Here is a 23404-nt window from a genome sequence, read left to right as displayed (position 1 = left end):
TTTAGGGCTCACACATATCATCCAAGATGATCTCGCCTTGGAATCTGTCTTAGTCCATTTATGCTGCTATAATAAAACACCACATCTGGTATTTATAAATATTAGCAATTTATTTCCCATAATTCTAAAGGCTTGGAAGTTCAAGATCAAGCCACTGGCAGGTTCAGTCTCCATGCAGGATGCTCTCTCTGCATCCAAGATGGCACCTCATTGCTGCATCTTCCTGAGAAATGCTGCCCCTCACGGAATGCTGTCTCCTTACACAGCAGAAGGCCAAAAAGAGAGAACGCCCTCTGTCAAACCTTTTCAGAAAGCAGGGCCCTCAAGGCTCAATAATCTCCTGAGGACCACACCTCTTAATAATGTTGTACTGAGTATTAATTTTCAACATGAATTTTGGAAAGGACAAAAATATGTAATCCATAGTAAAATATTTAACTTAGTTATGCATACAAAGTCTTTTCTCCAGATGAGGTCACATTCACAGATATTGGGGGTTAGGACATGGACATCGATTTTGGGGGATCATTTTTCGATCAACCACAGAACCCTACTCTGAAATGGAAGATTCACATCCCTATTCAGTGCACCAGTAGCTGGACCTCCCCCCAGGGCTCTGGGCCCCTGGTTGATTTCCTGTGCCAGCCTGTGCACCTGGGCAACCTCGTTTAGCTGCAAGTTTCACTCACACCTGAGATCCTCCCGCAATACTCCCTCTGCTCATTGATCAAATTCTTCATTCCACTTGGAATGTCAGCATTACCCAGAGTTTGTGTACCCCATCAGATACAGAATAATGGATCACTGGACTCTGGCCAGGTCAGGACACAGGCAGTGGCTCAGGGACACAGGCGTGGTCTTTGGCATGAGAAAAATCTTGGTTCTTGGCTCTAACACTCACTCCCTGTATTAGAGGTCCACTCACTGTTCCTGCGCCTCAGTTTCCTCAATGGTAAAACGGGTTTGGATGATGATGCTTTTCTCAAGGTTGGTTATGAGCAGAAGCTGAGAGAATGTGTGTCCCAGCTATAAGTGTTGGCAAATGGTTTCCTTGCTCATGCTTTTTCCTCTTCTTCCACCCACCTACTAACATAAAGTTGTTAGTACAGAGAAAAGTAGTGACATTTCTGCAGTGTGGTAGCATTGTGATGTGGCAGTGTAGCAGTGTGGTGATGAAAGGGAAAAGCTGTTCTTCTTCCTTCTCCAGGTAAGAGCTGGATAGGACTGGAGGCCCATGGTCCAGGGCCTTGGCTATTCAGCTGCAGGATGAAAAAAATCAAAAGATTGTAGGAAAGAGGAGGGGAGAAATGGCACCTCACTGATCATCTGCAGCAGATTCTGTATCAAGAGTTCATTCTGTAATGGATTTCTTATAACAGAGTGCCTGCAGAAATTTCCAGAATTTATAGCCATAACTAAAGTGTTGCAGATAGGAAGTTTTCAGTGTTAATTTTCTTCTCCTGGAGTCAGTGCTCTCCATCCCAGCTTCCTCTCTCACACCCCCACATCCCCACCCAAGTCAGAGCTTGCTCTTGGCCCCATGATAATACACAAACCTAGTGCTCCCAGAATTCCTTATCTCCCCCAATGAATAGGTTAATCCAAGTCCTGTGTGCCAAACTCAAAGACACAGTTGTGATGACTATGGCAGGAAGGATGGTAATGTGGTCCTGACAGAGCTGAACTGACAGTGTGGTGTGGGGTGAAGTACTATCATTGGTTGGCCAAAGCTACTTTTGATTATGAGCATTACATGGGGAGATTTCCAGTCATCACTGCTTCAAAGCAAAATTCAGAATTAAGGAGCCTTATCATTTGCCAACAGTCACTTTGGATTTTTATGATGGGAGAGTTTAGTTTAAACTACTTATAGTTGATTATGCCAACAGTTGAATATGCAAACAGATGAATAGTTACAGATGCTACACAAGAACTTGGCTCATCTTCCCACCTCATTGTGAGTATTAGGCTAATTTGGGAGTGTGATGTCCTCCTCCCATGCTCAATCTAGGGTGCCCTCTGGCTTGTCCCCAGGTTGTCTTTCCCAGGTTGGCTTGAATCACTTAGACCTGAGCCTGGAGGACTTGGTTTTCCTCCCGCAGTGAGAGAGCACCCATTCCCATAGCCTTCGGGTTAATCAACTCAGTTTTGCCTAGCGCCTTTTTGTGAATGAATGGAGGAGAGCATGTAGCCCTTAAATACACCTAATTAAGCTGGAGGAGATACTAGACTCAATAGCCACAGGCTGGGCCTTGAGGCCAGCCTAACTATATTTGCACAGCGTGCTCTATGTTTGTGAATTTGAAATGGGATCAGCCTATCTGGAGGAAGCTTTGTATGTCTGGCATTAGGCACATTCTTCCTTGGCACAGCCTGGTTGGGGAGAGGGTGGAGGTACATGGTCCTCCCCAGGATTCTCCTCAGAGATGAGCTGTGAGTCTGCCATTCAAAGGGGTTGCCTGCTGCTTCCACACAAGGGATATAAAATGTACAAGCAATAGTTGTGTTAATCAGAAGGGATACATGAAATATTTAACAGCAGCAATAGACAGGCTCTGACCCATTAGAACAAGTAACAGCCAGAAGCCTTACAGACAGAGCTGAACATCAGCCTTGGAAAAAGTGAGAATTTACCGAGAGCTTAATAGCTATTTTCCCATTGCCCATAGCTACAATTCAGTGAGATGGGCTTGGGTACTTTCCTAATTTTAGAGATAGGAAAACTGCGGTTTAGAGGTCATGGCTTCCCAAAGGCTATGCAATTAATGGCAGAACTGGAAGCCAATCACCTTCCATGTTCTTTTTACCATATCATGCTGCTATGCCTACACAGGTACTTGGACTCATCCAAGTCAAAGAAGATCAAGAGCAAACCCCCAGCTTGTGGCTAGGCAGCCCACTGTGAGCTCCAGGCAAGATGAGAATGAGAGCAGGTAGGAGGGGTGGCAATGCTCAATTTATAGTCAATTCAGGTTGGAACAAGTGAGCTGGTGTGGGCATTGCTGTGCTCTCTGCTCACAGAGGACTATGGTCCGATGGCGGGGGGCAAAGAAAGTGAGGGCTGTATAGAGTCAGTATGGACAGGAGCACTCTTGGAAGATAAGAACATGGGTGTTGATTTGGAAGGGAATCCTAAGAAGCAGAATGTGAAAGTGGGCAGAGTTGGACACGGAAGGAGAAAAATAATGTGGATGTTAATGAATGAGTTACTATCTTGGGCAACTGGAGTAGATGCTCCGGGCACCTTCTACAAATGTGATATTGCCTCAAAATTGTGCCATTGGAGAGCAGGCAGCTGGGGCACGGTTCCCTCCCTTCACCCCCACCCTGGGGCATTACCTTCCTTGTACTTGATGCTTGTATCTGGCCAGGTCTCAGGATGCCAGGAAGGCAGACAAGAGACACACAAGCTGAGCGTGAGGCCTGTCTTCTAAAGCACAGGTAAACTCAGGTGGGCTGGATGTGGGATAGGGGCCACAGCTTGGCTATCCCTAAGATGTCCCCAGAAGACACCAGGAAACTAGTGTCACCATCATGGCTCCGTTTTCCATGTAAGGGAAAAAGGGAGGCCCATTCTATGACCATGGCAATGCTTGATTTTCTGAGAACCTGAAAAAATACGTCCTTCACCCTCCACCTACAGAACATCGGTGTCTGGGCTTCCCTGTCCCCACCCTCTGATTTATTTGGGGAGCCTCCACAATGGGAAGGAGGTTTGCTTTGGCTCTGGTGAGAAATGGCCTGCCAAGACTGATACTCTTCTATCTTCCACGTCCCCATCCTCACCCACGTGTAGCTGGCACCTTGTCCTCCCAGAGAGCCTGGCGGGGGCATTTGGCAAAGCCAGAATGTTTTAATTTCAGAAACCATTGATTGAGAGCATGTTAACAAATGGCACCCATTGGTCTGAGTGTTGTTTGCTATTCACCTTGTCTCTTCTGAGCCCTGACTGCATCTAGATAGGACCTGGGCAGGCTCGGGCTATAGGCAGAGAGGAACTCTCCCTCCAACTTCCTTGGGTCAGAAGATAGGAAAAGTGGCAAGAAATTGCCTGGGACTGGCTAAGAGAAAGGTCTTTTCACCTCCAGGATGAGAGTCTCCTAGAACATTAAGGCGAGAGCTGGAGGGAGATTGGACTGTCATTCACGGACAAGCTTCAATAGGCGGTTTATCTCTGTACAAAGTACTGGGCAGTAGTTCATTGTGGGGTTGGAGCCTGGCTCCATCCAGATGTGTGAACCCTGGCATGTTGTTTTCCCTCTCTGTTATCTTTAATCACACCACCTATGAAATAAGCAGAGAAGTCTCTGCCCCACTCCATCTTAGGTAGCCAGTGAATGGAACCACGGCAGGACAGTACTTGAGAAAAGTAAAGCAACCATGGGATACATTTTATTAATTGGTGTGAATGAGTCAGAGACAAGAAAGCTTGTATAGGATGGGTAGCCTGGGAGATATTGACCATCTGGAATGTAACTGCAGAAAGAGTGTGAGACTCAGTACCAAAAATCGGCTTTAGAGAAGAGGGTAGCTAGAATGTTCCCAGCTCTGCCCTTGAGACAAGTCTCTGCTTTGAGGTGAGGACAATTCCTGGATCTTAGTAGAAACAATAGTTCCACTGTGTGATAGTCTTCTTGTCTTATTCTGAAACAGTGGACAAGACTGAAGAAAAGTTCTATCTCCTTGGTGCTATAAAGTGGCGTCTTGGTGCAGTGGGAATTGGGTGGGCTTGCTGCCCAGTATCTCTCCCTGCATAGCATTCTAGATCCACTTTCCCCTTTTCTTCTATACCCAGCCCTTGTGCTGTGGAGACACCAACTCTTGGCTTTGGGTGAAGCATGTGATTTAGGCCTCAGGCAATCTAAACCTGACAGTCCTTTGCCGGTCACAGCAATTTGTTTAGGGTTACCAATGAGATGTGACAAGATGCTTCCTGAGGCTTCCAGAAGATAATTTTTCACTTTTCCAGTTGGACTTGGAGCTGAGAGAACGGGAACAGAGGGCAGGAAGTCATCTTGCCATCATGTAAAATCTAAGTCAACAAGGCAGAAGGCAGAGCCCAGAGAGGAAAAAAATTGAGTCCCAGTGGTATCATTTGATCCAAGAATCTAGACTTACTCCCAGGAACTTTCAGCTTTGAAAGCCAATACATTCCTTTTGTGCCTAAGTTATTTTGAGTTAGATTTCTGTCTCTTGCTAATGTGTCTAAACTGAAACAGCTGGACAAGAGATAGCGGCACATCAATCACCTTTTAAAATAGCTAGGTTGGCACTCTCACTTTGCACTGATGTCTTTTGAGCCCAAATTTTATGAGTTTACCTTTGCAAGACTGGTGACTAGGGGATACACTGAAATAGTCCACTTTCTGTGCTTGCCTGGCTGAGAACTTGGCCAGAGCATAACCCAGCCCAAGTGACCATGGCTGGCAATGAGCGACATCTCTGTGATCACTGTGGATGTCTTCTTACCTGGGAATCTGTTAAACCACTGATACATCCCCTTGCTTTGTGACAAGGCTGGGTAGGAAAGCAAGTGCTAGGCCACAGATCATTCATCTCTTTTATCCAATCAAGCATATTTTAACTTACCCAACACATAAATGAACAAGGGAATGGTGAGCAGTAAGTCTAGTGAAGTTGAGTGAGATACGGGAAATATTCATAATATTGCATTTAACAACCAGTGTGATAGATCGCAGAAGCTATAATTTCTGAGAGTCCATGAACTGGTGTCTCTGGGAGATACTCAGCTGCAGTGAGGGTCTCAGCCTGCACACACCTGTTGGGAGCAATGCTAAGTACCATCAGGGGTACTGTCACCTACCAGGGCTGTGGTCTGGAGGTGTGGGTGGCAGGATTAGCTGGGAGGTGGCAAAGAGACACTGGAAGAACACAGCAATATTTTCACAGCTGGTCTGGTTATGTTGGTGAGCACTGGCCACACAGCAAGCCTGAATGGAACCCAGGCCTCGAAGGGGTTGGCAGGCCAGGTTAATGGATCTTTATTCCATCTTGAAGATGATGGAGAACTGATGGAGGTATTAAGAAGGCTGCTGACAGAATGAATGATTTGGAAGGCATTTCTAGTGATGCTGTGGGAGTTGGATGAGCCTCCAGGCCCAGGTAACCTGGAAAGGAGATTGGAGACAGTGGTCTAGGCAGGCAAGAAATAGGTCTTTGTTAGAACGGTCTTTATTCCCATCAGGAACAACTGATCAAGACCCTTACTCAGGTGTGGAAGGATTTGGTTTTGAGATGTTGCATACGGTTTAGTTGATTTTCTTTAAAATTTAATACTTTCTTTGACAGCAGGGTGTACAAGCTGGCCTTTTTTGTGGTCCGCTTCCTATCATATTTAGAATGTTCTTGAACACTCGCAGGACACCTGGCCTTGTGAGCTATCTCCCTCTATTCTTCCCCTTGGATGCTCCACTGGGATTCTGAAAAGCTTCCATTCGCTGTTACACATCAGCTCGAGCTGCTGAGCTCTTTAAGCTTCGACTGTCCGTATTTGAAAGGCTTGAGATAAAGTTTCCCACTGGTGGAAGGAAGGCACTTAAGTGGCTTAGACCCTCTACTAGTTACACTTCCCCCACAACCCTCAGAGCCTCCAGATGTTAATTCCATGACTCGGGGTGAGTGTATCATTCTCAACTTTGGGGAAATTCATCCCTCAAACATTTCCTGAGTCCCTTCTGTGTACCTAGTACACAAGTGGCTTCAGGAGACTTTAGAGGTTTCCTCTGCTTTTCTCACACCACCACCACACAAACGCTCCTCAGCCCATAGATGGATGCAAGCTGGGCAAACCCATAGCACACTGTAGTTCTCCACTAGGCCAAGCCCCCTGGTACCTGGGCAGAGGCAGTGGCCAGGGCAACTCAGGGGCTCCAGGAAGAGCTCCCCTCCTAAGTACACTTCCTCTAGTCCCCTGGAGTAATTCTTAGGAGTCCACAGTCTATGGTTTCAGGAGGCCACAAGTCAAAGCCAACACCAGTATGTTAGGACACCTCTGTTATTTCTGAGTGTCAGAGGATGGCTCACCCGTATAGATCCTCTTTGTTGTGCCCACAGTCTTCCACAGAACTTGGAAGTAGTTTCTATGTGAGGACTCAAATCGGCCACTCAGCCCAGACTGGACTTTGGCTTGGGGATGGTTTTACAATTAAATATGCAGTGTGGTTGTTTGCTGATACTCCTCTTGCTGCTGCTGGGAGGCAGATTCAAAGCTGCTGCTCACTAGAGAGCTTTTTTAAAAACTCAAAACTGGGCTCTTAAAGGAGACAGCTAACTCTTTTTGTTCCCCATGGTTAAAAACTAACATTCCAAAGGACAGCTTTTGAACAACACAAAGCCCAAGTGGTTTTTCCAGGTAGAATCTTTGGATGGCTTGTCTTTTCAGGTGTGGATGTGGGGAGTGAGGCTATGGAGGAGGAACTGTTGAGGAGGGTAAAGGGGGCAATAGAGGGAGGCCAAGAATGTGAGAAAGAAGAGGCAGCTCAGAATTCTACGTGTCCTGAGCCAGCCTTGTTGTGGGACTTCCCTCGGGGTCCCAAGGATGCACAGTACCTAGCAGGAGGAAGCTGCTGGAATCCCAAGGCAGGGTTAATGACAGTAATAGCCAAAATGTAAGTGGCATTTGTTAGGTGTTAGGCACTCTTCTAAGGCCTCTGCATGCATTGACTCAGCTGCTCCTCACAACAGTCCTATGAGATAAGCACTGATATTATTATTAGTACGGTCATTTTCCAGGTGAGGAACTGGAGGCAGAGACAAAGTGATTTGCCCAAGTCACAGAGCTGGGGGGCGGTGTGGCCGTGACTCCCAGTTCGGGCACCAGTCAGCTTGAGAGTCTGTGCTGCTAACTCTGGGAAAGGTCCCCACCCCACCCCACAAGATGACCTGGGGTGAGTTACTTGGACCCTTGCTTTTTCTCACCTGGGCACTAGGGCAGAGAATACTGGGAAGTGAGGGACAGGTGCTTCCAGGTCTGGAGGGCTCTTTGCCATGTTCAGTGTGGTCCTTTAGTTGGCTCCCGGGCAAGGGGAGAAGAGACTGAGGGGTTGGCTTTCCTGAGCAGCACCAGAAGGAGCTCAGGGATCCTAGCAGAGCCACTGAGATATGAGAGGAAGGAGGCAGGAGACAAGGACCCATAGAGGAGACCTCAGGAGTCTGCCCGACCCTGGCGATGGAGTCCCCAAGCGTGCTTCCTTTCACGGCTGCTGCTGGAGCCTCCTGGGCCTCTGCACATTGCTCTGGACTCCAGCACAGATGCTCTTCCTGCCAGTTGCTGTCTGGGCCTGCTTTCCACTCCCAGAAGTTGTTAGGGTTCTGTCCCTGTTCCTGCCCCTTATCTTCCAACCTTACTAAGCTTTCATCTCCTCCACCTCCTGCTGGACTCCAGCTCTGTGTCTTCTGCTTTCTTCCTTTGGCAAGACTCATCTGCATCTCAGTGCATCGCCCCCCTGTATCTCGAACTCAGCAGGCTTAGGAGCCAGGTTACTCAGAACAAGGCAGGGCCTTTCCTTGAGCATGCCCTGGTCAGAGATGTTTGTTGGATTGAACTGAGAAGGGGTTTGAGGAGTAGACAGAGCCCTTACCCCAGAAATTCCATGTGACTGTGACCATGGGTAAGTCACAAAATCTCTCTGGGCCGCAGCAGCTCCTTACCTGATAAGAAGGCTGGGCTGGATCATTTTGGGTAGGGGGGCTGTTAGCTCTGACCTTTCCAGGCTTCCAGGGATGGGGTTCCTGGGGGTCCCACTTGGCAAGACAAGTGGGCTAGTTTGTCTGAGAGGCTGCCCACTCGCCCTGTGGGCTGGAATCCATTCCAGCTTTTGTCCTGAATCCCCGTTGTCTCTCATGCATAGCTTCAAGAAGTTCTTTAGAACCCTGAGTGGGTAGAATTAACACCAACTATATCCATCTGGCACCAAGAATCGCTTCTCCAATAAGATCATAATCACTTCTCATCAGATTAGCGCTCGCCAGGAGCTGTTCTGAAACCCTTTCTGGGATTGATCCAGCTCTGACTCTGAAGGAAAAAATTAAAAGCAAATGAGATGAAAAGATGATGAATTTGATGAAAGGCCACAATACCTAGAGGCTGTTCATCCTGTAGAAGGGCTCTGGGGTGGGAAGGGGGTCAGGACAATTATAAGAGGCTGCCCCGGAAGCCTGAGGTGTGAGAGTGAGCCATTCCCCGCAGACAGCCTCACTCCAGTGTGTGTGAAAGCAGGGCCCAGGCCCAGGCCCGGGCCCATCACCCACACAGACAAAGCAGCAGCCAGGTGAGTCCCGACCTGTGCTGTGGGCTCAACAGTGTCCTGGCTCTGTGCTACGAGCAACTCCAGCTGTTGTGAAAGGGACACTTACGGTAGACACAGATAAGTCCATGGGTGACATAGTGCTTCTTGTCAACATCAGGTAACCAGAAGATCTCTCAGCCCAGAGGCCAGAGCCCTACTTCCAGGTAAGCAGTGTTCCCTGGAATCCCCTGTCCTATTCACACAAATAGACTTAATGCCTCTGGCATGGTTTCAGTCAGTCTACATCTCCTGAGCACCTTTCACCTCACAAATGCAAGCTTGCTAGGGTCTGAAGGTTGTGTCTCCTCCTCAGTTCACCTGTTGAAATCCTGATCCCCAAGGAGACAATATTAGGAGGTTGGGCCTATGGGAGGAGATTAGGTTGTGGTGGCAGAGCCATCATGAATGGGCTTAGTGCCCTTACAGTAAAGGTTCCAGAGAGCTGCCTTTTTCCTTCCTCCGCATGGGGCCAGGGAAGGAAGACAGAGGTCCATCTATGAGCCAGGAAGTGGCCCTCACCAGACACTAAATTGGCCTGAGCCTTGATTTGGACTTCCCAGAGAATAGTGAAAAATAACTTTGTGTCATTTGCAAGCCCCCTAGCTTATGGAATTTTGTTACAACAGACTGAAACAGAGCTCCTTTCTGATATCCATCTTGTTGGTCAACAGGGCCACTATTTTCACCAATAAAACCCAGTTCTGCCAGGCCACATGCTAATTTGCAGACTCAGCTGTTGACTGAAATACAAATAACAGAAGTGCATATAGCTATCACTTTTCATACAAGCTTCATGCCGAGTGTGCGGTAGCTGATGGCCCCTCAACCCTGGATTTTCCATTTAGGGCAACTTCCCCTCAGATTGAGCTCCTGTCTCTGCTAAGGTAGTGAAAGTCAATTATAGACATCATCACAACATCACAGATGGAGACCTTATGGCCTGGAAACCCGTGGCTTTGGAGAGAGAAGATAATTTAATAAACCTTATCTCTATATAGACCAGAGGTCTGGTCAATGACTGAATTCAGATCCCAGGCATGGATCCTAACCTTCACCACTAGCAGACCTCTGACCCTGGCCACTGATGGAGCCACAGAGGGGTTTGGAAGGGATTGTGCCACACAGCATGATCATAACTATTCTAGCCACAGGGTGAGCCTTCCAGCATCCTCCAACTTCCCCACATAAATTTAGCTCAGTTTGTATTTTATGGCAGTTGTGTTCCTAGGAGAGATGTGGGTTTTCATCTCCTTATAATGCAAACCACTAATTCAGGCCTCTGGGAGTTATTTTGTAGGGGGTCTTTCACTTCCTATAAACATACTCCCTGGATTTTTGGCACATTTGGGGACTCAGAGTCAGTTTAGCATTTTAAAGAAGCTAAAGAATATGTAAAGAATCCTAATAAAAATGTAGTTAGAGCCCTGGCGGGAGGAATAATCGTTACATTAATGCATCAGGCTCATATTCCCAAAGGCACTCTTTCACTCATGTAAAAATCCTTTCCCCCACTGTTTACTGGTTTTGGGAAATGGTATTGTATTTCCTTTTTTCTTTTCTGAGAACACTGGGTTTCTGAGTTAGATTTGTGAAGTTCTATCATGCTTCTTATCTATGGAGCAAAGCATAATATTGACAGTTTGAGTTTGGAATCTGACACCCAGGGTTCCCGTTACAGCTCTGACAATAACTTGCTGCGTGGCCTTGGTCTCTTTAACCTCTCTGAGCCTCAGTTTCTGCCTTTGCAAAATGGGTCTAACAAAATTTATTTTATTGAAGGTCATGGGAAGTTGAAACAAATCAGTATTTGCAAAGTACTTGTCATTTAGCAAGTGCTCATATAAAGGTAGTCACTAACAGTCCAAAGAGGCCTTGCATGGAAAGCACATTAGAAATGCTCTCATGTGGATACTGTCAGCAATGCTCTTCTGTGAGCCTCAGGGGACCTGTGGCCTGGCTGAGTGTAGTGCTGAGGCCTCAGATCAGGGCACGATGCACTAAGTACTTATTTGGTCAGTTGACTCCCTAGCTCTGGGCACTGCTCTCAAGGTTCTGAGCAGCAGGCATTGAGGGTGAGCCATGAGGACTAAAGTGGCTCTCTTTGAGTGAAGAGGTTGTTGGTTTTATTCCTCGTGGTGCTCCCACCCTTAAACATGCCTCTGAATCACCTAGAGATCTTGTAAAGCAGAGTCAGCTCCCTAGGTCGTGGGTAAGGATGAGATTCTGTGTTTCTAATGAGCTCTAGGTGAGGTCAATGTGGCTGGCCTGTGGACTCTGCTTTGGATAGCAAAGTTCTGGAGCAGAAGTCCCAGTCCGCATTATAATCGTGTGTGGAGCTTTCAAAAAAAAAAAAAAATATGCTCAGGGTCTATCTCAGATCAATGGATTAGAACCTTAGGAATCAGGGCTGGTGAGGGGACTGGGCATTGGTAAAAAGAGCTTTGGAGTCTTTCTCATTTTAATTATTGACCAAGGGCTTGTTGATAGCCTGATTCTGCCCATGCCTCTATATCTAATCAGAAGGATCCGAGGTACAGGTTTGCTTTGGTCTAGAAATGCCACACAATGGAGGAGACATGGAAGTGGTAGACACAGCAGTGGCTGCTCCAGCTCCTGGCTACAGCTACTCTGACCCCTTCCTCTTGTTCTGGGAGCCCCTTCCCCAGGCCCTGGCACCGTAGGCAGCTTCAGAGCCTGCAGGAACATGGCCAATGAATGAGCAGTGATTGGAGAATGATTTTGCAGCACCACTGTTGTGGGGCTGCTGCTCCCAGATTGAGACCGCTTGGGCTTCCTGACCTTGGATAGATGTGTGGAGCTCCTTGAACAACAGAGGGTCCTCCTGTGTGGACCATGTTCACCTCAGCTGGGGCCACCAGCAGCTTTGCCTTCTGGATCTCAGCCTAGGGTTCACTCAGGATGGCTCAGGCCAGCCAAGGAGAGCCAGGGTCCAGAGTGGGTAGACTAACAAGCTTGCCAAGTGACTGGGGACAGGGAGACCAGTAGATGTGGGGTTGGAGGTCCAGGCTAAGGGGTGCATGGGAGGAGGTAGCAGGACCCAGTCACAGACCCTGGCTTCCAGGGCATGACTCTTGGGGCCTGGGACTGCAGGGATGAGGTGAGTAATTCTGGACTCCAGTTCCACATCTCTGAAACAATGGCCAGGGAATGAAAGTGACAACTTTAGCATGGGAGACAGAAGAGACTCCATCCTTAGAGGCAGAAAACAAGGGACAGGGGAGGAACTGGCTAAAGAGGGGGTGGCAAAAGTGAGAAGGACCAGGTGCCAGGCTGGTGACACTGAGCCTCTGAACTGAGTTGAAGGAAGTGGTGATGATGGGGGAGCCATGGTGCTGAACAATATCTAATTTAGGGTTTGGTCAAATCACTGGGTGTTACAGTCTAGCCAAGTTGACACAGAATTAACCATCATGCCCTCCAAGTCTGCTCCAATGGTTGCAGACATGAATGCCTTGGAAGGGACATACTGTGTTTCAGATATGCATCCCCTGAAGGTCTACATGGTGAAGGCGTGGTCCCCAGTGTGCGGCTCCTGGGAGGTGGAGCTTTAAGAAGTGAGACCTGGTGGGAGGGCTTTGAGCCATTGGGAACATGCACTTGAAGGGGATAGCTGGACCCCGGCCCTTTCTCCTTCTGCTCTTTTGCTTCCATAGTATGTGTTTCTTTGCCATGAGGTGAATAGATTTGCTCTGCTCTGGTGGCTTACCCTGGGATTGGGTGAGGCCTGTCACTGGGATTGGTTGGAGATGCAGGTATGCTGCTCTGTGCACCAGAAGCAGGGCCAGCATGCAGACAGGCATCTAGTACAGCTGGAAGACAGGCCCTCAGACTGCTCCCACCCTCACCTCACACTGGCTGGGGACCCAGGCCCAGAAGGAAGGCGAGACAGGGCACCCTGTAAGGAGTGAGCTCCCCACTGCCAGATATATGCAAGGGACCTGGAGGCAGCCACCACGTGTGGTCAAGGATTCTTCCTGAGGGTCTGCAGAGGCCTGGTGGGCAGGCAAGAGCCAGGAGCTCTGAACTCCCCCAGGGCCCTCCCTGGGGATCCTGTTCCCCCACACCCATAGGGCATCCAGCCACTCACCCGGTGCTGGGGGCCACATGGGCAACTCAGCTTCAGTCCTAGGTGGTGAAGTTGGCTGAGATGATGGAGCACTCATGGACCCTCAGGGACATCTCCATGGCCACATGGTCTGGAGGTCACAGGAGGGGACCTCAGGGTCTGAAGGTCAGGACCCACCCCAAGAGCCCTCTGGCTTCTACCCCTCACTCACCCTGCTGAGGTGGGAAGGCCAGGAAGCGGTCTTGGGGCAGAAGGTTGCAGTAGGCGATCTGGTGGCCGTCGGTGGGGCCTGGGACTCAGGCTACCGTGCGGATGCCACTGCTGTAGTCGCAGGCCATCTCCAGGCCACTGAGGCTGGGCAGGCTGCCTGAGACCTGCGGGGTCATGCCCCGGGGGCAGGGGACCTCAGTGTGGGACAGACAGCGCAGCTGAGCATGCCCCGGGGGAAAGGTGGCAGCAACCAGCACTCAAGTACCAAGGGGTGCCCACTCCTCATGACCTCTGGGCCTCAGTTGCCCAGGCTGAAACACTGTGCTCCTACTGTGAAGCAGGCCTATTGCTATCTGGCCATGAGACCTCTTCGTCCCCTGAGCCTTGGCACCTCATTTCCACACTTCCTGTGCCCTGCACCACCTGCCAGGGCCAACCGGCTCACCTCCCTGTCCTTGCTCAAATGTCACTTCCACCACTTCCCAGTCCTGACCAGTCTGAAACATCTACCCTTCTGCCCTCCCACACAGGGCACTTTCTGTTTCTCTCCCTCTGCATCACCAACTTATTTATTTATTTATTTATTTATTTATTTATTGAGACAGGGTCTTGCTACATAGCCCAGGCTGGCCTCAAACTCACAGCTATCCTCCTGTCTCAGCCTCCCAAGTTCTGGGATGACAGGCATGTACCACCACACCTGGCTCTTTCACCTTATTGGGGTCTTGTTCACAGCTGTGTCCCCAGCTCCTGCCATGATGTGCTGCCCCCTCAGGCCTAAAACAACAGGCCCATTTGATCATGGACTGGCCCTTCCAAAACGATGAACCAAAATATACCTTTTCTTTTCATAAGTTGCTTATCGCAGGTATTTGATAGAGTAGCAGAAGGCTGGCTAACACGTGTGTTTGCCTGTGCATCTGTACACACAGATGTTCTTTCGGTGGCCAGTGAGGACAAGAACAAACTCTTCTTCTCTTCCACAGTGCCACTCGGGTCCTTGTTGCCCACTGCTTGAGTCATTGTCAGTCTCCTTTTGCTTCTAGTCTTTCCTTTCTCTGCTGCCCCACAGCCAGAGGGATCTTCCTAAAAGGCAAATCCACTCGCCCCATGCTCTGCCTCCCCATTCAAACTTTTCAGGGTGCTGGTGTCCTAGTGCAGCTTTCTTGTACCTGAGCCCCTCACGGCAGGAATTCCTAACACCGCCAGAAAAAGCCAGGCTGTGACATATCTCAGGGCCTTTGCTCAAGCCTGGAATGCCTTTGTATTCATCCTTCTATGCTACCTGTCTTCTATTCTTCTGTCCTGTCTGTCACCTACTGCCCACTGTACTCATGTGCGTGTGCATGTACACACACACGGATGCCTAGTGCTATAGCTAGACTTCGTCTCCCTTTTTGTCCTTTCTCATCTACTCATCACTTGTCCACTTTGCAGTCCGCACAAACTGCCAGCACAGTACCTAGTACAGTTATTGCACAGACAACCTGAAGTACAGAGAGCGTGGTTGGGTCCCCTGGGGGTAATCCACACCATCTGACTTCTCTCCGCTGTTGGAGCAGACAATAAATAGTATGTCTTTCTGAGGACTTGCTACACGACAGGCTTCATGTGGATGATTTCACTGAATCATCACAGGTGAGGAGTGAGTATTATTATCCCCACTTTGCAGGTAAGGAAACTGAGGCTCAGGGCTTGAATGAAAGCAGCCTGACTCCACAGCTCAGCCTTAACCACAATATTCTGTTGAACAACTTGATGGAAAGCACTTTGTTTAAATTCAATTGATTCAGACTGTTATTTGATTAAAAAGAAATATTTCTACTTTGATCATTTTTAGGTAAGGTTAATAAATGATGAGGCCTTTTCTAACTTATTTATTTTTATTGAAGTATAATTCACATATCATAAATTCATCCGTTTAAAATGTACAATTCAAATTTGGTGGTTTTTATTATATTCGTGAGGTTGTATAGCCATCATTTCTATGTAGGTGCAGAATATTCTCATCACCCTAAAGAGAAACCCTGTGCATATTAACAATCACCCCCTATTTCTCCCTCTCCCCACCGCCTGGCAATCACCAGCCTACTTTCTGTCTCCATGGATTTGCTTATTCTGGACATTTTATACCACTTGAATTACACAACATGTCATCTTTCATGATGCTTCTTTCACTTAGTATTCTGTTTCAAGGTTTATTCAAATTACAGCCTGTGTCAGTGCATCACTCTTTTTTATGGTTAAATAATATCCCACTGTACAGTAGGTTGAATAATGGTCCCCAAAGGTATCTACGTCATTTTCCTTGGAATCTGTGACTTATGGAAAAGGACTTTTACAGATATGATTCGGTAAGGATCTTGAGATAGGAAGATTACCCTAGATCAGTGGTGGCACACCTATGGCATGCGTGCCACAGCGAGCTGTTTGTTATTATTAAAAGCTCTAAAAGGTTGGCCAACACTGCCCTAGATTATCCTGGTAGGCCCTAAATAGAACCACAAATATCCTTATAAGAGAAAGGCAGAGAAGATTTGACTAAGAAGAGAAGGCAATGTGATGACAGAAGCAGAAATTGGGGTGGCATGGTTCAAAGATAGAGGATGGGGCCACAAGCCAAGGAATACAAGTAGCTACTAAAAGCTGAAAAGCCCAAGGAAACTATCACAGCTTCCAGAAAGAACCAGCCTTATGAACACCTTGACTGCAGCCAGTGAAACCAACTTAGGATTTCTGACCTTCAGAAATGTAAGACAACTTTGTGTTAACTCACCAAATTTCTGCTAATGTGCTACAGCAGTATCAGGGAACTAGTAATACAAATACACCACATTGTGTTTATGGAGTCATCAATCCATAGACATCTGGGTCCACTCTTTAGCTGTTATGAATAATGCTGCTACACACATTCATGTGTAAGTTGTTATGGATATGTTTCCATTCTCATGGATGTGTACCCAGGAGTGAAACTGCTGGGTAATAGGATAACTATCTTTAACCTAATGAAGCACCTGGTATGTTTTGTTTTGCAGACTTTTCAGGTCTGGAGAGGCCACACAGAAGCAAGCTGACAGCTGGGCAATACAAGGAGACTTTCATGCAGCGGCTCTGATAGTGACAGGCAGCCCCAGTGAGCTGAGGAACATTTCTAAAGCTTAAGCTGCCATGTCACACACAGCAACACTTTCAGAGTGTCAAATGCTGGAGCTGTAATGACTTTCTTGTGCGTATTGTTTGAAAATAGAAGTGAGTATGCTATTCTAAAGCTGGTGTTGAGACAGTGTAGACAAGACTAATTTGGTAAAAAGTAAATTGATAAGAATTTCAAAGAACAGTTCCAGCAAGAACTGATAAGAGCAGTTTCATCGAGTAAATTCAGACACAACACATACTTCCTGAGAACTTAAGTGAGCCCAGCACCAGACACTGGGATGAGGTCTTTTATCCCAGTCTTGGGGTTAATTCTCATGAAGACCTTAATGGAGAAATATTACTTTCTTCCATGCGTTACAACTGAGACTGACGTGGTGGCTCTGAAGTGTTTGTTCAAGTCACACAGCTACTGTGGGAGGGAAAAAGAGTTCAAACCAGGTCTGTCTGCCTTGAGATTCACTTTGATTTCAGTGAAAGAAGAGGAACTTTTTCACAGTTATTTGTCTGGGTCTATATGTACACACAAGCAAGAGCTCTCCGGCAGTCACTTGAGCTAAAATTTCTCTGGTTCACTTTACAATGTGAAATCTTTTGGAAAGAAATGTGGTAGAGACAATGCCATGTAACTCCACACATAAGCTGAGGAGGAGGGGTATTAAGCTGTGGCTGTGTTTGTGGCTTGTGTTTTGTGGTTTCGCATTTTTGTTTCTTGAGTGCTTATTATATGTCAGGCTTCTCACTTGGTCCTCACAGTGCCCTTTAAAGGTGGTCACAGTCACAGGTGGCTTTACAGGGAAACATTCACAAGGAGCAGTATATCATTAGGTGTATTCAGAGTCTGTGCAAAGATTATAGAGTGTACTTACACAGACCTAGGTCAGTGCTTCTGTATGGTCTCTGAATGCAACACAGAGACTCAGTAAACACAAGATATATGAGGCTGCTGCCAGTGTAACACGGTATACTGTTTTTAATCAGTAGAATTAGGCTAAAATAACAATAAAATCATAGTGTGGTCAATACATAAGCCAGTAGCATGTTTACTATCATTATTGAGAATTCTATGCTATACAAAACTGTATGTACTATATTTTTATATGATTGCCAGGGGAGTTCATTTGTAACAGCCTTACTACCCACACATGACCAATGTGCTGTGCTATATTGTTATCATGGCTACAACATCACTAGGTGATAGGAATCTTTTAGCTCCATTAAAATGCTATGGGACCATGAATCATGTATGTGGTTTGTCATTGACTAAAACATTTTGTGGCTCACGACTATGGTAGTATGTGCACTTTACAAATAAGAGGGAAAGGGTATTTGGAAGGTTATGTCCTTAAAGCTCACAGAGCTAGCTAGTCACTATCAAAGCCAAGATCAGAATTTAGGTTTTCTGGTTTGAAAGCCCTTGTTATTTTTGCCACAAAATCCTGTCAGCTTGTTGTTCTGAATCTGAGACCAAGGAAGAGCTAGGATTTTTCTTTCTGAGAAATGTGATGAGTGAAATGAGAGAACAGAGAGGTCCCAGCAAATACCCTTAAACCCATATTGGCTTCTGAGTGGTGTGTGTGTGGGGAGCAAGATCTAGACCAGGCAAGGTAGGCGGACGGGAACCTCATCCGGTCCAACCCGGAAGCTCAGGCCTAGAGGAGACACTGCCTGGAGGCCACTGTGGGATGCGAGAGAGCACGAGGCTGCCACCAAATCCTGATCCAGCAAGTGGTTTCATCTGGGAGGCTTCATTTTTCCCCTTTAAAATGGGGATAAAGGAGGCCCTGTGGAAGGGAAAGAAGACAGGGAAAGTGACTCTGAGGTAGGGGTTCAGTAGACTCTAGCCTTCCGGGCCACAGCCCTAAATGGTCAGGCAGGGCATCACTCCTTGTCTGGGAACGCTTGGAGGCTGTTCTCCAGCCTGTGGGGCATCAGGGGCTCTATCATACCCTTCCTCAGGTCAGAGTCACTGACGGCAGAGCCCTCGGTGTCGAGGTCATTTGGGCAAAGGGGTCTGCAGAGTGCGGCTCCAACTCAGCGTTCCTCAGCTTGCAGCCTCCTGAAACTCAGTCACAGGTTGAAACTGCAACCCCGCTGGTGACTGCTTCCTTGTTGCTAAGCGACCAAATATCTGATATTAAGCTCCTGTTGATGAAGCTAATTGCAAAGGTTAATTGTCCTCTGAGATGAAAAACGCTCCAGGAATGTATTTAGGAGTTGGTCTCTGTGAACTTCTGAGAGAACATGATTTCATGAAAAAGCCTATTTTTCAGACAATGATGATGGCATCAGCACTTTGTTCTTCCTGCTTTGTTCATGCCTTAGTGAATTAAGTTTTCGAACTTAACACCAGAGATCTTTCTTTTATCAAGAGGGCTCTCATGTGGAACCTCAGAACGCGCAAAAGGTCACGGATCTAACTTGGAGTGGTAGGTGCGGCTAGGAGTCCTGCCTCGCCAGCCCCGCCCAGAGCCTCCTCTGCTCAGAACCCCACCCACGCAGTGCTCAGGCACAGCCCCTCCTTACTGCTCCTCCCTGCCAGTCTCACTTGCTGAGGTTCTTGAGAGACAGCTGTGCTGAAGCAGGGCAAGTGACCAGCAAATGCATCTCTAGGAAGCGGTCCCGATAACTGTCATGAACCTGGCTGAGCCAGGTCACATGCAGCTAATATGCTTTGAATGCAACATCATACAGCAGAATTCCGCACTTCTCCGGTTGCTGGGTAAGGGTTCCTGAGGAAGCAGATCGAGGACACGAAAAAGAGGAGATGGGGAGCTTCAGTCTCAGGGGCCTGTTTCCTCATCTTTAAACAGAGATGACAGAGCCCACTTCACCTCTCAGGGCTACTATAAGAACAAGTGCTGATAAACATGAAGGGGTGCAGTGCCTGACACAGAGCAGGAAGGAGCTCAACCAGTAGTGCTGTTTCTCTGTTGCTGGCGCTGTTTTGCAGCAAGAAGCTGAAGTGGTCGCGGTGGAACAGGCCCCTCAAACAGGAGGGCAAATTCTGATTCAACTGGAAGGGTAGGAAGACACCATGCCAAAGCTGAGGGCAGGAGGTTCCGGGCAAAATGTAAGTGGGTATGGCTCTCCAAGTGACCTCCAGCAGCCTCTTTCCTGTTTCACAGCTGAGGCCTTAAGAGGGGCTTCTTTCCAGAAGATGCCGGTCCTCTCACTGGGGGGCTTCGAGCGGGGCTGGGTGATGATGTGGAAGAAAGACACTGGGTCTGTCTCAGGACCTCCTGTCACTTGGCAGCATCACAGAGCTGAGGGCCCTCCTGGAATGCAGGCGGAGCTCAGGTCCCCCACACCTGGCCTCATGAGGGCGTCATGCCTTCAGAAGGGGCCTTCATTCGTATCTGCCACACAACATTCATTCCTTCCCTCCACATGTTTTTAGGGAGCCCTCATCATGTGTGGAGATGAGGGGATACAGAAGTGGAAGACACAAGTCCTACATCTGGGTGCTCACAGTCTAACATGGGGGTTGGCAAATTTTTTTCTCTAAAGGGCCAGAGAATAAATATTTTTAGCTGTGTGGGCCATGTGGTTTGTTGCAGTTATTTACCTCTGCTATTGTAGTATGTGAGTGGCCATTTATAATATGGAAACAAATGGGTGTGACTTAAAGAGAAAATCATGTTCAATTCAAGGGTTACAGTCTGCTAACTCTGGTCTAAGGGGAAAGGCAAAAGAACAAGCAGTTCTATGCAGTACAGTGCAGCAAGTATCAACCTGGAGATGTTACAGAGAGTGATAAGGACCTGGAGAAGGAAGTTTGCTTGCAGAACTGCTGGAGAAATCAGCTGAATGCCTTTGGAAAAGTCATTTTCTGCATCTCAACTTTTGATCTATGAAATGGGTATATTAATATTAAAGCAAAATGTAAGGATTTGGGCCTCTGACACACTCTCTGGGTTGTAGTTGCCTCCATAAGCCAACTTGATAAATGTTAGCACTAAGAACATGGGTACATCTGAGGGCTCTTTATGTAGTAGGCACTCTTTCATGGACTTTACATACATGCTCTCTTTTTAACCTCATAACAGCCTTCTGAGGTATTTATAATCACTCCTTACATTGTATAGGTGAGAAAGCTAAAGCATGAAGAAGTTAAATACTTTTTTTAGGAAGGGCATACCCAGGATTAAAGGTAGGCAGTGATCCCAGAGCTTGAGCCCTCAACTCACCCCCACTTCATGCACAACAAGCACTAAGATTATGTATTTGGGCCCCATTGAGTCAGGAAGGAAAAGTTGCTGCTCAGCAGACAGGATTCTGTAGGCAGTGGGTTTTGGACTCCATTCCTTACCCTTTGGGAGCAAACAGTCTGCCAGAGACTAAGTGATGCCCAAACCCGCTCACCTTGACACCCAAAGGGCCATCCCATTCAGTCTGCCTGAAGGACACCAGGGCATAGGCGGGTGTTCCTGTTTCCCAACACTGTTTCTTCTCATAAGGATGGGACATACAGATGGGGCCAGAAGCCACCTGTAATGTAGGTACGGACCGTGCCAGGAAATGTACTGGGCTTTCTCATTTATGTTTTCTTACAAGCAAATGAATACTTGTACTTTATTTTATAATTGAACAAACAAGCTCAGCGAGGCCAAGTAGCTTGCCCGTGATCACATAGCACGTAAGAGGCATGACTAGAATTTAAAAAAAAAAGTTCTCATTTTGAGTCTGGTATGCTTCTCAGCGTATCAAGCTTCACTGTCCCCTCCTTTTCCCCCTTGATTTCTAACCATCAGCTACTTCCCCATAAATGAAGATGTCTATAGAGTCTTGTACGGGTGGGGACTATATCCTTACTCACGATTTTTGACCCGTGTCTTTAGAGTTAAATTTTCACACTGTGCCCACTGTAGGGGCAAATGAGCCAACTCCATTAAGAAACAAAGCTGCGAGCACTATGGGATAAGGATGCCTATGTCTGCTTGTTGACTAATGGCCTCCCAGGGATAGGACAATCTGACTTGCCATCCATGCTTTTAGCTGCTAATTGCATTTCTTAACTTGCTGCTTCAGACCAAGCTACACGAAGTATGCTTCCTGGAAGTCTGACAAAGCTTGTCAGAGCAGCGGGAGAGAGCTCATCTTACTGGAAATCTTCCTTGGTCTCCAGAGGGGCTTCAGTAGAACAATAATCACAAGCCCCAAACCCTTCACATTCCCAGGGCTTCCAATTAGAGTTGGTGCCTGGAGCAAGGGTCAGTCAGTCCACATAAGGCAGCTTTGCTCTCTGTGTCCTGTTGGGGTCAGAAATATAAGCCCTGAGCAGAGGGCCCACGGTCAAATTTCAGAGGCCCAGACTCCAGGGTAGAGGCCCATGGCTAAGAATTGGTATCTGTGTCTGGATCAGAATGACAATGATTATAACAACAGAAAATGGATTCAGTTCCTGTGGATTAAAGATTCTTATGGTCCATTTTCAGTGTCACCTTTCTTTAGTAATTGCAGCTGCTTTGGTGATCCCCAATTTTGCGTGGATGTCTTAATCCATTTTGTGCTACCAAAGTAGGATATCAGAGACTGAGAAATTTATAAAGAACAGACATTTATTTCTTACAGTTCTGGAAGCCAGAAAGTCCAAGGTCAAGTTAGTGGCATTTGGAGAGGGCCTTGTTGCTGCATCAGAACAAAAGGGTGAAATTTCAATTTATAACAGCACCAGTCCCACCTATGAGAAAGGAATCCACAAGGCCTATTCATGCCTTAAAGACCCTACATCTTGATGTTGTTCCAATGGTGGTTAAATTTTAACTTGAGCTTTGGAGGGAGAAAACATTAAAGCCATAGCAATTGGGCTTTGGCTAATTTCACACAGGCACAATTTGATATTCTCTGACCTCAAAAAGGTATGTTTAAGGCATCTCCTACTCCGGCACTTTTCTGTGGGTGCCATTGTAGAACTTTCCTCTACCCACACAAGGGGAACAGAGAAGTGAAAGGAAGTTAACAATCCTTAAAATAAAATATTGACCAATGGGAGATAAAAATCATGGGATATATTCTTTTTTCTTTTTCTTCCCTGATAGTCTGGAGACACAGTTGGTGTGGCCCAATGCCTCCCATGGATGCCACCAAGATTAATTATTATGGGATTGTTCTACTATCCATAACTTCCATTACTCAGCTTTCCTATTGCTGGAACAAAATACCCAACACCTTCTCTTTAAATGAGAAAAAGTTTATCGTGGCTCCCAGTTCCAGTCCATGGTTGGCTGGTTCCAATGCTGAAACAGCATGGTGGAAGGGCCTGGTGGAGGAAAGTTGCTCATGTCATGGTAGCCAAGAAGGAGAGAGAGAGAGAGAGAGAGAGAGAGAGAGAGAGAGAGAGAGAGAGAGAGAGAGAGAGAAAGAAACGGGGGACAAGAGTATACCTTTCTAGATCATGCCCTCAGTGACCCATGTCCAGCTGGATTTCACCTCCTAATAGCACATTCAGCTACTAAACTCAACAATGGATGAGTCTATGGATGACATAGCATTCCTATAATCCAATCATCTTCCAAACACACAAGACCCTTGGGGGACATTTTAGATCTAAAGCATAATGCAGACAGGAGGAGTTCTTGGCGGGGGGGGGGGATGTTAGCACCTGAAGCAAGTTCACTCTAGACAAAGGGTCCCATCCTTGTGT

The 23404-nt window shown here is 47.2% G+C and overlaps 1 long non-coding RNA gene across 3 annotated transcripts in view; it reads left to right on the top strand.

Moving 5' to 3' along the window:
- The window catches only part of LOC147827991 (uncharacterized), a 201085-nt gene extending 183354 nt beyond the window's left edge, over window positions 1–17731 (top strand). For all 3 annotated transcript variants that reach the window (XR_015451449.1, XR_015451450.1, XR_015451448.1), the window contains one exon: window positions 16641–17731. This is a non-coding gene — a long non-coding RNA (uncharacterized LOC147827991). The remainder of the gene's footprint in view (window positions 1–16640) is intronic.
- Window positions 17732–23404: the final 5673 nt, after the last annotated feature.

Source organism: Heterocephalus glaber, unplaced genomic scaffold (genome assembly GCF_053883595.1).
Source record: "Heterocephalus glaber isolate CG9 unplaced genomic scaffold, H.glaber_assembly_v1.0 deba00001428, whole genome shotgun sequence".
Lineage (NCBI taxonomy): Eukaryota > Metazoa > Chordata > Mammalia > Rodentia > Bathyergidae > Heterocephalus > Heterocephalus glaber.
This window is presented reverse-complemented; position numbering and strand designations above follow the sequence as displayed.